At 36.2% G+C, this 15437-nt stretch overlaps 1 non-coding gene across 1 annotated transcript; it reads right to left on the reverse strand.

Annotated features, from left to right (window-relative positions):
- Nucleotides 1-4878: 4878 nt before the first annotated feature.
- Nucleotides 4879-4985, reverse strand: LOC141663236 (small nucleolar RNA R71). The gene has a single exon (XR_012551314.1). It is a non-coding gene; the product is annotated as a small nucleolar RNA R71 (small nucleolar RNA).
- Between the last annotated feature and the right edge of the window lie 10452 nt (nt 4986-15437).

Below are 15437 nucleotides of genomic sequence, written 5' to 3' on the forward strand. Positions count from 1 at the left end.
TTCACAATGGGCTTTTTTTCTCAGCTTTGGAAGTTGGAGTTGTTTCTGTGCATTTCTTCCCATTGTCCTAATCAGCAATTTATTGCATTATGAACAACTCCTCTTCACTGAAATTTACTTCACATGCTTTGAACATTGGTGAATCAACCTTTCTCAACATAGCTGGGACATCTTCATTTGTTATTGCCTTTCCCTTATCACGTTCAACTTTCTTGTTGTTGTTCAATACATCATAATCCACATGCACCAAATTATCACCAATATAGCCCTTTTTTACAATTTCATCTTCAGAAGAACTACTTAATGACCTCAATTCACAACTGTTATAACTATAATCTCCACTGCTAGTCATATTCGTTAAATCATTTATGTTATATTTCTTCAGTGCAACTGTTCTCACAGACATGATATTCAATTTCTTCTTAAAAAGCCTAGACTGAGTTTTAAAAGCTATTTTTTCCTCATTACTAACAACAAAATCAGAGTTATCGGATAAATCCTCACTTGAGTCTGTATCCATCTAATATTAATAATATGCATCCTCATTACTATCTTCTACATCATCATCTACCACTGGTGTATTCTGGGAAATCTCAGTTTGATCGGATTTATTTCACACTCAAAAAATATCAAGAAGATGATCAACATAAAATTGTATTCGACCATATGGTATACATACATAAACTAACTTCCTAACAGATGCATCATCATACACAATCGAAGCTCCATCAGTAAAATCATGACCATTTGTTTTAAAATAAACAAGAGAGGTTTTGATATCATACTTGAAATTCTTAGAAAAATCTTTTAAATCTCAAAATAAAAATACATCAGGATCAATTTCAACTACGTTTATTATCCCACCATTATACATGAGCTTCGAACTATCAAAATTACCATGATGTTGAACATACATATTAATCTTACTCGACATGTTTGATAGACACCAAAAGTGTTTAACGTACCTGGTTTAGATGGAGAGATACAAGATGAACATCGATTACTCAATACCCGACCAAGGCGAACTCCAAGTGAACTCCAATTAGAACAAAGGCAATTTAGGGTATTCTATGCCAATCGAGCTTATGTCGATGTTATGTCTTGATTTGTATAAATATTTTTTTTCAATTTTTTAGTTTCACGTGACCAAGGTTAAATCTGTTTATTTTAATTTAACTGAGATTAACTTAACAGATGTTAAAAAATGTATGCCACATTAGATTATTCTAAACACATTAGCATCCACCGTTAAAAAACGTTTAGTAAAATTAGTCAAATGCACTCGTAGTTCACTTAGATGACCAACTTGAGACCGTTTTGAGTTCGGTGACCAATTTAATACATCGCGCTCATTTTAATGTCTCATGTGATCATTAACCCTATAATTTAGTATATATAGTATAGATTCTGAGGTGTAAAAAGATACATTTGTACATAATTTTTATTCTTAAAATTTATATCAAACAAAAATTAGGATCTAAACTTTAATATGATGTCAATTAAAAAATATTATCAACCATACTCTTTACATACACCTTAAATACGTCTTAAAAATTGCATACAACGCAATTTTATTTCGTGTCGGCAATTCATCCTTTTTATTTACTTTTATGTCGTGTACTTTCTTGTTTTGTGTCATAAATACCTAACTAAAACTTGATCTGCTAAGAATTTCTTTCGTGATTGTGTAATTTGATTTTGTATTATGATTTAAATAAGAAAACAACTACAAAATTAAAAATAAATAGTAGATTAAATTTTTAAAATCTCATTATATTATCAAAATTACCAGAATTCATAGATGTTCATTTAGTTGTAATAGGATTCATGAAAAGTGTATAGAACTCCATAAAAATAATTTTAATTCTCGAGCACATATTTTTAGATATCTATTGACATTTATGATGATTTTAGTGATTCAAATGATACCCCGTTAAATTTGATGATTGAACTAATATATGGCTTTCAGTTGAGTGTCCACTTTAATATTTAACCCTTTAAATTAATTAATTATTTTAAATATTAAATTTACTAGTTGAGTCATAAATTAATAAGGCATAAATAATCAATCAAGTGTAGTCAAGTATTGTGAAATTTGAAATTTAAAAATTATGAATTATGTGTAAGTATAAATAATTTAATTTTGATCATAAAAATCGGTAATCAGATTTGTCGATTGACCTGCCATTTAGAAGTTATTCAACAAATTTTAAATCAATTGAAGCAATTAATAGGAATTAATATCGAATACATTTTAACATCTGAATAATATTTAATACATTAATTTTATTTGTAGTAAAAAAATTATGTTGATTCATAAAATTTTAGAATTCAATCGATCAAATATTTTATCAAATATTTTAAGAATTAATCAAAAAAAATTAAAAGATCTGACCAACGGGTGAAATGAAAAAAGATTTCGGACAATAAAATGACTAAAAATGTAGAAATTATAATTTTCCAATTTTCTAGCTTCAGAGAGCAATACCAATATTCAAACACTACAAATACTAATATTGAGAGAGAGCGCACTACAAATAATCCTTTGAAGTGGAAACGTTCAATACTAATCTTCAAATTGTTCTTAATTTTGTCCAACAACCAAATAAATTTGAAAATTATTAGAAATATGTTGTCGACTTGATGATATGCTACCAAAACACCTTAGTAGATTTGATTAAGTATGATTGTAGCTTTCGACGGATGATCATATCTATCATCCGTTAAAAGGGTAGCTTATGTATTAATAAGTATTTTTGTAGCACATTCCTGTGTATTACAATGCCTTAATGAACTAGAAGTTGTAGGGCATTCTAAGTCATGTTGACTACAAGAATGATATGTAAAATAAGTTGGTAAAATTCTGTATATTTGATAAGTGGATTTTATATCCATTTAGAACACTTTATATCAGCTTTAGTTGATGACTTGACCTCAAGTATGTGGTGTTTATGATGCATTTTTGTTGAGTATTTACAGAGCTATAACTAGAGGCAAGAATGGACTTTTCTACTTCTATGGTGGTATGAGTTCAGAAAATGAAGGGCAAAAACTTGCAAGAGGAGCAGAGCGAGAAACAAATAAAACGGAATTTCTTCGGCAGAAGGCAAGCGCGCGCGCCCACTACCTTGGCGCACCCGTGCTACCCTGGACAGACACCCAACGCACCCGCACTGTGTCCTGGCGCGCCCGCGCTAGTCCGTGTAATAGAAAATCCTATTTTAATTCTATTTTGGAAGTTTCGTGCGGTCAAGTTAACCTGGAACGTATAAATACAAAAAGATATCAATTAGAAAGAGGATGCAACTATGGGAAAAACCTAAAGCAGAGAGCACAAGACGGCTAAGAAGAAGAAGATCTGGTTCTACATCTTATTTTTGTATTCTTCTAATTAGGCGATACTTTGGATGCTCGTTTTGGATTTGTTTTCTAAACATTAATACTTTAATATTTTCATGTAGTATTTAGAACCTTTTTACTATCATGTTTTCATTGGAACCCATGATGACGAGCCGTTTGATTTTGAACTAATCTTAATCATGGGATTCTAACGGATTTATTTATGGAGTTTAGTAGTTGACTACCTTAAATTTTTCAGTGTGTGATAAATTATTGATTTCCTCGTATGGTTGTGCTTAATCTTCTTGGATGCGTAGCTAACATCTAAGTTGTATTGTTAATCTCTATTGAATACGGAAGTGGATATAGAGGTTTAGAACTTGTCATGCTAGCATAGGTTTATGGATGTTTTGACATGCATGATTCGTAGTGTAATTTTAACCATCTTACGCTGCCCTATGTGATCTCAATGGATAACTTGCTCTTAAACCGTTATGTTTTCAAATCTTATAGACATATAGGGTCTAAATATAATTGGTGTCTGCCAGCTTCTATCTAATTTATGGATGCTGAGTGGTAGGGATATCGAAAGATAGCGTGTACTAATTTCATGTTGTATGATTAGTTATCATAACTGTCACATACTATGATTAAATGTATAAACTCTAAATGAATTATTTAATGAAGTTGGAATCCCATATTTTATTTCACATAAGTAACTTGATTTTAATCTCTTAGTTAATTCATTCTAGCAAAATTACTTTTAGTTGGTTTAATTAGATAATCAAACTCAACTTGATACTTGTCTTAGCAGTGAATAATAATCACATATTGTTGCATAAGTGCACATTCTGAATTAACCCAAACTCTATGGGAACGAACTAAACTTAATCTTTTACTACTTGTGACCGCGTACGCTTGCGTGTTTTTATACGAACAAGTTTTTGGCTCCGCTGCAGGGGACTCGGTGTTAAATTTAGTTTATATGTACTTTTCACCAGTGGTGGTTAAAGTTCACTGACTCAGATTATTTCTCTTACCAATTTTACTTTGCTTGTGTGTTTCAGGTATTCAAGTGAGCATGTATGCGAACACATTCTCAATCTCATAAGGACACACTAGAAGAAGTAGAAACGGAAGTGATCATTACAATGGGAGAACCAGCAGTAGAAACGAAAGCATTGAAGGATTATTCTCAACCGAAAATCAATGACATTCAGTCTAGAATTGTCAGGCCAACCATTGCAGCTAATACCTTTGAAATCAAGCCTGGCACGATTCAAATGGTACAGAATTCAGTACAGTTTGGGGTGCTCCAACGAAAGATCCCAATATGCACATTAGGGATATCATCGAGATTTGTGACACCTTCAAGTTGAACGGTGTTTCGGAAGATGCTGTGAAACTGAAATTTTCCCATTTTATCTGAGGGATAAAGCTAAGAGCTCGTTGCATTCTCTACCAGCAGTATCTATTGTGACATGGGAGGATCTTGCTTAGAAATTTCTTACTAAATTCTTCCCTATGGCAAAAATAGCTGTAATCAGGAATGCTCTTACTCAATTTGCATAGCAGTCGAGAGAATCTTTATGTGAAGCTTGGGAGCGCTACAAGGAGATGCTTAGGAAGTGTCCTCATCATGAAATGCCTGATTGGATGGTAATCAATTATTTCTATAATAGGTTGGGAGCACAGTCAAGACCCATGCTAGATGCAGCATCAGGTGGAGCCTTATGGGCTAAGAGCTATGAGGAAGCTTATGAGCTAATTGAAATGATGACTGCTAGTGAATATCAGAATCCAACTCAAAGACTACCACAAGGCAAGGTAGAAGGAATTCTGGAGGTGGATACAGCTACGGCTATAGCGGCTCAGCTAAAGGCGTTGACTATGAAAGTGGATTCTCTGACCAACTATGGAGTTCATCAAATAGCAAGTGTTTGTGAGCTTTGTGCAGGTGCTCATGCGATGAATCAATGTGCTATATCTAGTGAGCCAGCACAGTTTGTGAGCAATTTTCAGAGACCACGGCAACCAGTTCCTGCCGCTTATAATCCTAATGACTGAAACCATCCTAATTTTCAGCTGGAGCAATAATCAGAATGGTATGCAACATCCACAACAGGCTTACCAGCAATTTGGAGCCAAGCCATTTAACAACAGTATGCACCAAGATAACAATTTTAACCACCGGGAATGCAACAAAAATCTTATGGAAGTGTTGGTCAGTTTGCTAATGAAAAATCTGAATTGAAAGAATTGAGGCTAATGTGTAAAAGCCAAGAGGTTTTGATCAAAACTTTGGAGAATCAAATAGGACAAATTGCTAATGCGTTGCTGAATAGACCACAAGGAACTCTTCCTAGTGATATGGAGGTTAACCCAGGCAAGAGGGAAGTCAAAGAACAGTTGAAAACAGTCTCTTTGAGATTTGGAAAAGTCACTAACCATAAAAAATCAGTAGCTAAGCAAAATACAGAAGTGCACGGGCAGAAGGTTAGCACGCCCGCGCTCTCCTCTAAACCAGAAAGTGGAAGTTTTGATGATATAGCTTATCAGAAGGATGGCAAAACACAAATGAACAAAAATTCTGCTGAACAATCTACTCTTGAGCAGAATAGTGGAAACAAACAAGTCTATCCGCCTCCTTCATATCCAAAATGACTATAAAATCAGAAGTTTGACAAGCAGTTTTCCAAGTTTCTGGAGGTTTTCAAGAAATTGCATATTAACAAACCTTTTACGGAAGCTCTAGAACAGATGTTGAGCTATGCTAAGTTCATGAAGGGTATTCTATCTCGCAAGTTGAAACTTGAGGAGTTGGAAATCGTTGCTCTAACGGAAGAGTGCAGTGCGGTGCTGCAACATAAATTGCCTCATAAACTTAAAGATCCGGGAAGTTTCATGATACCATGCACTATTGGCAAGTTATCTTTCGGCAAGTGCTTATGTGACTTGGGAGCTAATATCAATCTGATGCCATTATCAGTCTTCATGCAACTTGGTATGCCTGATCTAAAACCTACAAACATTTCCTTACAACTGGCTGATCGGTCCATTACTTATACGAGAGGTATAGTGGAAAATGCTTGGTTAAAGTGGATAAACTCATCTTTCCTGCTGATTTTGTCATTCTAGACTTTGAGGAGGATAAAAAGATTCTTATTAGACCATTCTTAGCTATATTCCAAACTTTGATCGATGTGCAAAAAGGAGAGCTTATAATATGGGTTCAAGATCAGGATGTCACTTTTAACATGTTCAATGCAATGAAATTCCCAACATATGAAGAGGAGTGCTATAAAGTAGAGATGGTCGACTCTGTAGTGAATTCGAAGATTGAGCAATTGTTAAGGTCAGATACCTTAGAGAGAGCCTTAATAGGGGAATTTGATATTGAATATGAAGAAGGAGCAGAGCAACTTCAGTTGTTGAATGCATCTTCGTGGAAGAGGAAGTTGGATATGCCATTCGAGTCTCTTGGATTAGCATAGCTAAAAAATTCTCAGGAGCGTCTTAAACCATATATTGAAAAAGTTCCCACACTTGAGCTCAAACCACTGCCGGATCACTTGAGGTGTGCATTTTTAGATGATACATCTACATTACCTTTTATTATTGCGTCTAACCTGTTAGGTAGTGAAGAAGACAAGCTTTTGCAAATTCTGAGAGAGTTTAAATTAGCAATTGGATGGACTATAGCAGATATCAAGAGAATCAGCCCTTCTTATTGTATGCATAAAATTCTGCTTGAGGAAGGAAGTAAACCTACCATTGAACATCATAGAAGACTCAATCCTATCATGAAAGAGGTGGTGAAAAAAGAAAATTTTAAATGGCTGGATGCAGGGATCATTTATCCTATTTCAGACGGTTCATGGGTGAGCCCGGTGTAGTGTGTTCCTATGAAAGGAGGCATTATAGTTGTTGCTAATGAGAAAATGAGCTCATCCCTACTCGGACAGTCACAGAGTGGAGAGTATGTATGGATAATCGAAAGTTGAATAAAGCCACCAGAAAAGATCATTTTCCTCTTCCATTCATCGATCAAATGCTTGATAGGTTGGCTGGTCATGAGTATTATTTCCTTCTGGCTGGGTACTCAGGTTATAATCAGATTTGTATTGCCCCGGAAGATCAGGAGAAGACTACTTTTACTTGTCCTTTTGGCACTTTCGCTTTCCGCCGAGTTTCTTTCAGGCTCTGTGGTGCACCTGCTACTTTTCAGAGATGCATGATGGTCATATTCTCTGACATGATTGGTATAAATGTGGAGTTGTTCATGGATGATTTTTCCATTTTCGGATCTTCGTATGATTTGTGTTTGCATAATTTGGGCCTGGTGCTGAAAAGTTGTGTTGAGACCAATCTGGTGCTTAACTGGGAAAAATGTCACTTCATGGTACAACAAGGTATCATTTTTGGGCACAAGGTATCTAGCAAAGGGATGGAAGTGGATAAGACAAAAGTGAAGACTATTGAAAATCTTCCTCCACCAATCTCATTTAAAGGAATCGGCAGTTTTCTTGGTCATGTGGGTTTTTATCGACGATTCATTCAAGACTTCTCCAAAATTTATAAACCCTTATGCAATTTGTTGGAGAAGGATGGTCCCTTCAAATTTGATAAAGAATGTTTAGATGCTTTCAAGATTTTGAAAAAGAAGTTGACTACAACACCTGTTATTACTGCACCTAATTGGGGTGAGCCTTTTGAGATGATGTGTGATGCTAGTGACTTTATAGTTGGAGTTGTTCTCGGTCAGAGAAAGAATAACATTTTCCATGTGGTTTACTATGCTAGTAAATCCCTTAATGATGCTCAGCTGAATTACACTACTACGGAGAATGAGCTTTTTGCAGTTGTTTATGGGTTCGAGAAATTCAGTTCTTAGTTGCTTAGGATAAAAGTGATGGTTTACACTGATCATTTAGCTATTAAATATTTGGTCTCGAAGAAAGATTCAAAACCTCGATTGATTCGATGGATTCTCTTGCTTCAGGAATTCGAGTTGGATATCAAAGACAGGAATGATACGGAAAACCAGGTAGTGGATCATCTATCACGTTTGAAAGATTAAGGTAAAGCTTCAAAAGATAACACATTAATCAACGAATCTTTTCCCTATGAGCAACTTTTTGGGGTGCAAGAAGAAGGACCATGGTTTGCAGATATTGTGAACTATCTTGTGAGTAATATTATTACCTTATAATTTTCTTATGCTCAAATGAAGAAATTTTTACATAAAGTGAAGTGGTATCGATGGGATGAGACGTTCTTGTTCAGACAGTGGGCAGATCAGATAATCAGGAGGTGCATTCCATATAGTAAAACGTATGGTATTTTGCGCGATTGTCACGCCACTGCGTATGGTGGCCATTATGGTGGAGAGAAGACCTCTGCCCGTATCCTTCAGGCGGGATTTTTCGGGCTAACCTTGTTTAAAGATGCTCACCAGTTTGTGTTGAGATGTGATCACTGTCAACGGGTTGGAAATATGTCCAAGAGGGACGAGATGTCTCTTAACATACTTCTTAAAGTTGAGATTTTTGATGTGTGGGGAATAGACTTCTTGGGACCATTTATCTCGTCCTGCAATAATCAATATATTCTTCTGGCAGTGGATTATGTGTCTAAATGGGTTGAGATTAAGGCTTTGCCAACCAACGATGCTAAGGTGGTGATAAATTTTCTTCATAAGAACATATTCACACGTTTCGGTACTCCACGGGTAATAATCAGTGACGAAGGAATGCATTTATGCAATCGCAAATTTACTGCATTAATGGAAAGGTATCGTGTGAATCATTGCCACAGCTTATCATCCTCATACTAATGGGTAGGCTGAAGTTTCTAATCGAGAAATTAACCAAATCTTGGAAAAGGTTGTGAGTCCGTCAAGGAAGGATTGGTCATTGAAGTTAGATGAAGCTGTTTGGACCTACAGAACAGCATATAAGTCACCTTTAGGTATGTCTCCTTTTCAGTTGGTGTATGGTAAGGCGTGTCATCTGCCTGCTGAGTTAGAATATAAAGCGTACTGGGCTTTGAAGAAACTAAATCTTGATATGTCGGCTGCTAGAGAAAAGAGAATGCTCCAAATTAATGAGCTCGATGAGTTTTTTCTACAGGCTTACGAGAACAACAAGTTATACAAGGAAAAGGTTAAGAGATGGTATGATAGGAGGTTGGTGCACAAGTTATTTTTGCATGGTCAGCAAGTCCTACTTTTTAATTCTCATCTCATACTTTTTCCAGGAAAGCATAACTCAAGGTAGTCAGGTCCGTTCATAGTCAAAACTGTGTTTTCGCATGGTGCAGTGGAGATTTTTGATAAGCTTCCGGACCAAGCATTTAGGGTTAATGGTCAGAGGTTGAAGCATTACTTTGGTGATACGGTGAACTGTGAGGCGGTGATCGCCGTTCTTGCTATGACTTAATTTTAGAAGTTTCACGTCAAGCTAAAGACAAAAAACAAGCGTTTCGTGGGAGGCAACCCACGCATTTCTGGAGTATTGTCGCTTATAAAAAGGTGAGGAAAAAAATATTTTTTGACAGAAGCTCAACGCACCCACGCTCTCTTTCAGAGCGCCCGCTTTTCAGAAAAAACAAAATAAATGCTACACATGTTGCCCCGAATTTTTACCCTAACCCTACCCAATATTTTACAACCCTTATAAATTCAGCCTCCCTTCATATCTCTACTACATATACAAATTTTTATATACATACCCATCATTATATACACACAAACCCTTGCTCTACATACACTCTTTGCACCCAATTCACAACCAATTGCTTAATTATGGCACCTAAGAGAGCAAGATTTACTGAAAGTAGTAGCACTCATCCCTCTTCTACAGAGGACTCTAGTATAGGTATTGGTGATAACAAATTTATTTCACCAGCGGCACAAGCGGAATTTACTTGATTGATGTCTAAATCGGTGGTAAAGGAGAGGGAATTCTTGCCTACGGCTCAGGATGGGAAGTTAGTGGAGATGATTGCAGAAAAGGGTTGGGAGAGCTTTTATGAGGCACCATATGTGGTTCCATTAAGCATTGTGTAGGAGTTCTATGCCAATATTAAGGCTGAGAAGAATGGATTTTCTGTGGTTCGGGGTTTAACTGTGGATTACCAGCCTGCTACTATTCACCGGGTTCTACATCAACCTGCGAAGCCAAGGGGTGCCGAAGATTGGGCGATCAAGACCCGAGCTGATTTGGATTTGGACTATATCTTAGAGGGGCTATGTGTTCCAGGTACGGTATGGAAATTCAAGGCAGGAACAACTGAGCCGTTCACCTTCCCTACTTCTGTCATGAACAGGTATGCGAGGGCATGGAATTTATTTATGTTTGCTAATATTCTGCCTTTTTTGCATTCGTATGAGGTCAATGTAGACCGATCCATAATCTTGTGGGGGATTCCGAATGAGAAGTACATTAATCTGCGAGGTGGGACGACAGGGGCGATTCCTCATGCCTCTATTGTTACTAAATTTTGCTCAGCTATGGGTATTAGGTGGTCTGAGGATGAGCAGTTGCAGATGCCGAGTGCCCCTATTGATCACTCTACGATTTGTAGAATGGAGGAATGGTATGGTGGTGCACCTCATAATAATGGGCTGGGATATATTTAAGATGATGTAGAGGGTGTCCGGCCGGATCCTCCCGTGCCTACAGAGGGTCCCTCTCGTGCGTAACAGGCAGTTAATAGGTCTGGTTTTGGTGATGCTCAGTAAAGATGGTTGACTCGGCGTATTGATGCATGCATGACATCCACCGCCGTTTTACAAAGGACTTGACACAGGCTCTAGTTAGTTCTTTGCAAGCCACCGGTTTCGAGGTTGATTGGCCAATTTTTGGAGCTAACACAGTGTATCAGCTGCCTGATTCTCCACCCGAAGAGGGTGATCCTGCCGAGAGCTAGGCATGATCTTGTTATCCTTATTATTGCCTTCAATGGGGTCATTGAATATTTTAAGTTTGGGGGTGGTAATTAAAGGATTAGTAGTAGTAGAGTCGTGTTCATATAGGAATCATATTGCATGTGTAATGGTAGTTCATTTATAGTCTTGCATTACTGTTCATATAGGCCATATTTGTTTGCATAATTGTTTATGTATATTATATGAGTCCATTTAGTAGCATTTGCATATCATATAGTATGATCCCGTAAGATGAGCTATTTCCGGTTGGTAGGTCGGTTTTGATTTGGGTGTGGTGATGATGAATAGAGGGATGATTAAGTTCTTATGAATTGACTTGCATGTCCAGAAGCAAAGCTTATTCACAAGTCACATCGGTTGCTTTTGGACTAGATCAGGGCCATACTGGTTTGGTTGTTGAAATTTAATCACTTGTTTACATTTAGAATGTTTGTTATTCCCTTGATGACGGAGGAGCACTAAAATATAAATTGGGGGAAACCATGGATTTCAGTGCTAGTTGTTAATAAAAGTTAGGCGTCAAAAGGCTAGTAGCCGCTCATATATTATGGGTAGTCTATGGATGGTTGAGATGGAGCGAAATGCACTCATTCCAAATTATTAGTGTATTTTTTATTATAAAATAAAAGAAAAAAAGGAAAGAAAAAAGAAAAAAAAATTGTGTTAGTATCTGATTATGCAGAATTGACCCTGGGTGAGCTCTTTAATACTCGAGCAATTAGGTTCTAGGGGACTTTGTGCCTAGTGACCTAAGGCATGTTCAGTCTGGGATCCGCTAACCTAACGCTCGCTATATGGGTATTATTACATAAGTCTTTCGGGGCCTCATCCATTGCACGGTCAAATAAGCATTTGTGTTGATGTGTTCAGTGTTGTAGCATGAATCCTTGTCTAACTGCAGTGAAGATGGAGGTATTTTGGAGTCATGATGTGTTTATCATTCATTCTACTTATAAGCTTGTGATTATTTTGGTGAAGAATATGATATGGTTTTGATCTAGTGTTGGGAGTATATCTGATAGGCAAAGCACACACTCACGTTTATGTGCTTATAAGTTAGTATATGGGATTTAATCGAGATCTGTTTAAAGTTATTGCATTCTTAGAGATATTGGTTATTGATCTGGTTATGGTTATTCCGAGGGGATCTTTGTATTATCATTTAGTTGCATTCATGCATTGTGCTAGTAGTTGTCCAGTTTGTTTATGCTTGAGGACAAGCATCGATTTAAGTTTGGGGGTGTGATAAGTGGATTTTATATCCATTTAGAACGCTTCATATCGGCTTAAGTTGATGACTTGACCTCAAATATGTGGTGTTTTTGATGCATTTTTGTTGACTCTTTGTAAAGCTCTAACTAGAGGCAGGAATGGACTTTTCTATGCTTCTATGGTGGTATGAGTTCAGGAAATGAAGGGCAAAAACTTGCAAGAGGAGCAGAGCAAGAAACAAAGAAAATGGACTTTTTTTCGGTAGAAGGAAAGCGCGGCTGCCCTCTACCTTGGTGTGCCCACGCTGCCCTGGACAGACACCTAGCGCGCCCGCGGTGTGTCTAGGCGCGCCCGCGCTAATCCGTACAATAGAAAATCCTATTTTAATTCTGTTTTGGAAGTTTCGTGCAGTCAAGTTAACCTGGAACGTATAAATACAAAAAGATATCAATCAGAAAGAGGATGCAACTCTGGGAAAAACCTAGAGCATAGAGCACAAGACGGCTAATAAGAAGAAGATCTAAGTTCTACATCTTATTTTTGTATTCTTTTAATTAGGCGATACTTTGGATGCTTATTTTCGATTTGTTTTCTAAACCTTAATACTTTAATATTCTCTTGTAGTATTCAGAACCTTTTTACTATTATGTTTTCATTGGAACCCATGATGACGAGCCGTTCGATTATTAACTAATCGTTATCATGGGATTCTAACGCATTTATTTATGGAGTTTAGTAGTTGACAGCCTTAAAGTTTTCAGTGTGTGATGAATTATTGATTTCCTCGTATGGTTGTGCTTAATCTTCTTGGATGCGTAGCTAACATCTAAGTTGTATTGTTAAAATCTATTGAATGCGGAAGTGGATATAGAGGTTTAAAACTTGCCATGCTAGCATAGGTTTATGGATGTTTTGACATGCATGATTTGTAGTGTAATTTTAACCATCTTACGCTGCCCTATGTGATCTCAATAGATAAATTGCTCTTAAACCGTTATGTTTTCAAATCTTATAGACATATAGGGTCTAAACATAATTGGTATCTGCCAGCTTCCATATAATTTATGGATGCTGAGTGGTAGGTTATACGTATATCGAAGATAGTGTGTACTAATTTTGTGTTGTCTGATTAGTTATCATAACCGTCACATACTATGATTAAAGGCATGAACTGTGAATGAAGTATTTAATAAAGTTGGAATCCCATGTTTTATTTCACATAAGTAGCTTGATTTTAATCTCTTAGTTAATTCATTCTAGCATAATTACTTTTAGTTAGTTTAATTAGATAATCAAACTCAACTTAATACTTGTCTTAGCAGTGGATAATAATCACACATTGTTGCATAAGTGCACATTCTGAATTAACCCAGTCTCTGTAGGAACGAACTAAACTTAATCTTATACTACTTATGACCGCGTATGCTTGCGTGTTTTTGTGTGAACAATATTAGATGTCTTGTAATTTTACATAAGTGAAATTGATTCAATTGCTATGGAAACACTTTCAACAAATGTTCTTCAGAAGGTTTCGACAGATGACCGAAGTCACATTTTTACGAATGATTCAATGAAGTTGCGACAGATGATCCAACTAAGTCTCGACGGATGATGAATTTTAAATAGGAGTTGATAGTGACTTGACAGTCACATGGGTTGATTACACACAAAAGGAATGTGGCTGCCTGTAATCAGGTTTTAGAGAACAAAGAAACATTTCTATTTTCATGCTTACTTAAAGAAAATCAAATATACTGGATGGAGAAATGAAGAAGCATATGATTAGATAAAGACACATTTTATTTTATTAGTTTGTCTTATTCACTTGTCTTGGTAATATATAAACCAAGAGTAGCTAGTAGTAAATTAAGCAATCAACTAGAGAAATAGAAAAAACTGTATCTGTGAAGAATTTCTCTATTCTTTGTGATTTTACTTGTAAGCAGCTGTGTACAATCTCTGTATCACAGAGTTCTCGAAATATATATCTCTGGTGGATAAGTTCAATCCACCAGAAAGTTTTTAAATACTTGTATTTGAATTACTTTGTATTTTGAATACATCAATACTTTCATTCCGCACTTTTGCATATTCAAACACTGTTAGGTATATTTGTTACAGAAGTTCTTAAAATCAAGAAGAAACCAAGAATTACATTCAACTTCCCTTCTGTATTTCAACTGTTATATTGTCTGTGATTAACAATTGGTATCAGAGCAAGCTCTTGACACACTAAGAGTTTAAAGATCAAAGCAACTAACAAGATGAGCAGGAAGGATGTTGGATTAAAGATCCCGTTCTTGGATAAAGATAATTATCACCATTGGAAGGGGAAAATGCACCTACATCTTCTCTCTTAAGATGAAAGGAATGTTGATTGCGTTGAGAAAGACCCTCATGTTCCTGTAAGAGCTGCTACCAATACTAAATATGTTGTAGGCAATGAGCAAAGTGTCCCAAAGCCACAAGCAGAATGGGAAGATGGAGACATTGAGCAAGTTCATAAAGATAAAAAAAACTATGAATATTTTGTTCAATGGTCTTGATGGAGATATGTTTGACAATGTCATAAACTGCAAGACTGCTAAAGACAGGATACAATTCATATCATATGTAATGGAACTGAGCAAGTAACGGAAAACAAGATGCAACTTCTAATTCAGCAGTATGAACATATTCATTATGAAGACAGTAAATCTTTAAGTGATATCTTTAGTAGATTTCAAAAACTACTAAATGCACTAAATCTGCATGGAAGGTTCTATCAGACAAAAGATTCAAACCCGAAGTTTTTTAGATCTCTACCAAAAGAGTGGAAGCCTATGACTGTATCTCTCAGAAATTCTCAAGATTATAAGGAATTTACTTTGGAGAGAATGTATGGCATCCTAAAAACTTAAGAGCTTGAAATGGAACAAGATGAGCAGATAGAGAA

The sequence above is a fragment of the Apium graveolens genome, chromosome 5, assembly GCF_009905375.1.
Source record: "Apium graveolens cultivar Ventura chromosome 5, ASM990537v1, whole genome shotgun sequence".
NCBI classification, from domain to species: Eukaryota; Viridiplantae; Streptophyta; class Magnoliopsida; order Apiales; family Apiaceae; genus Apium; species Apium graveolens.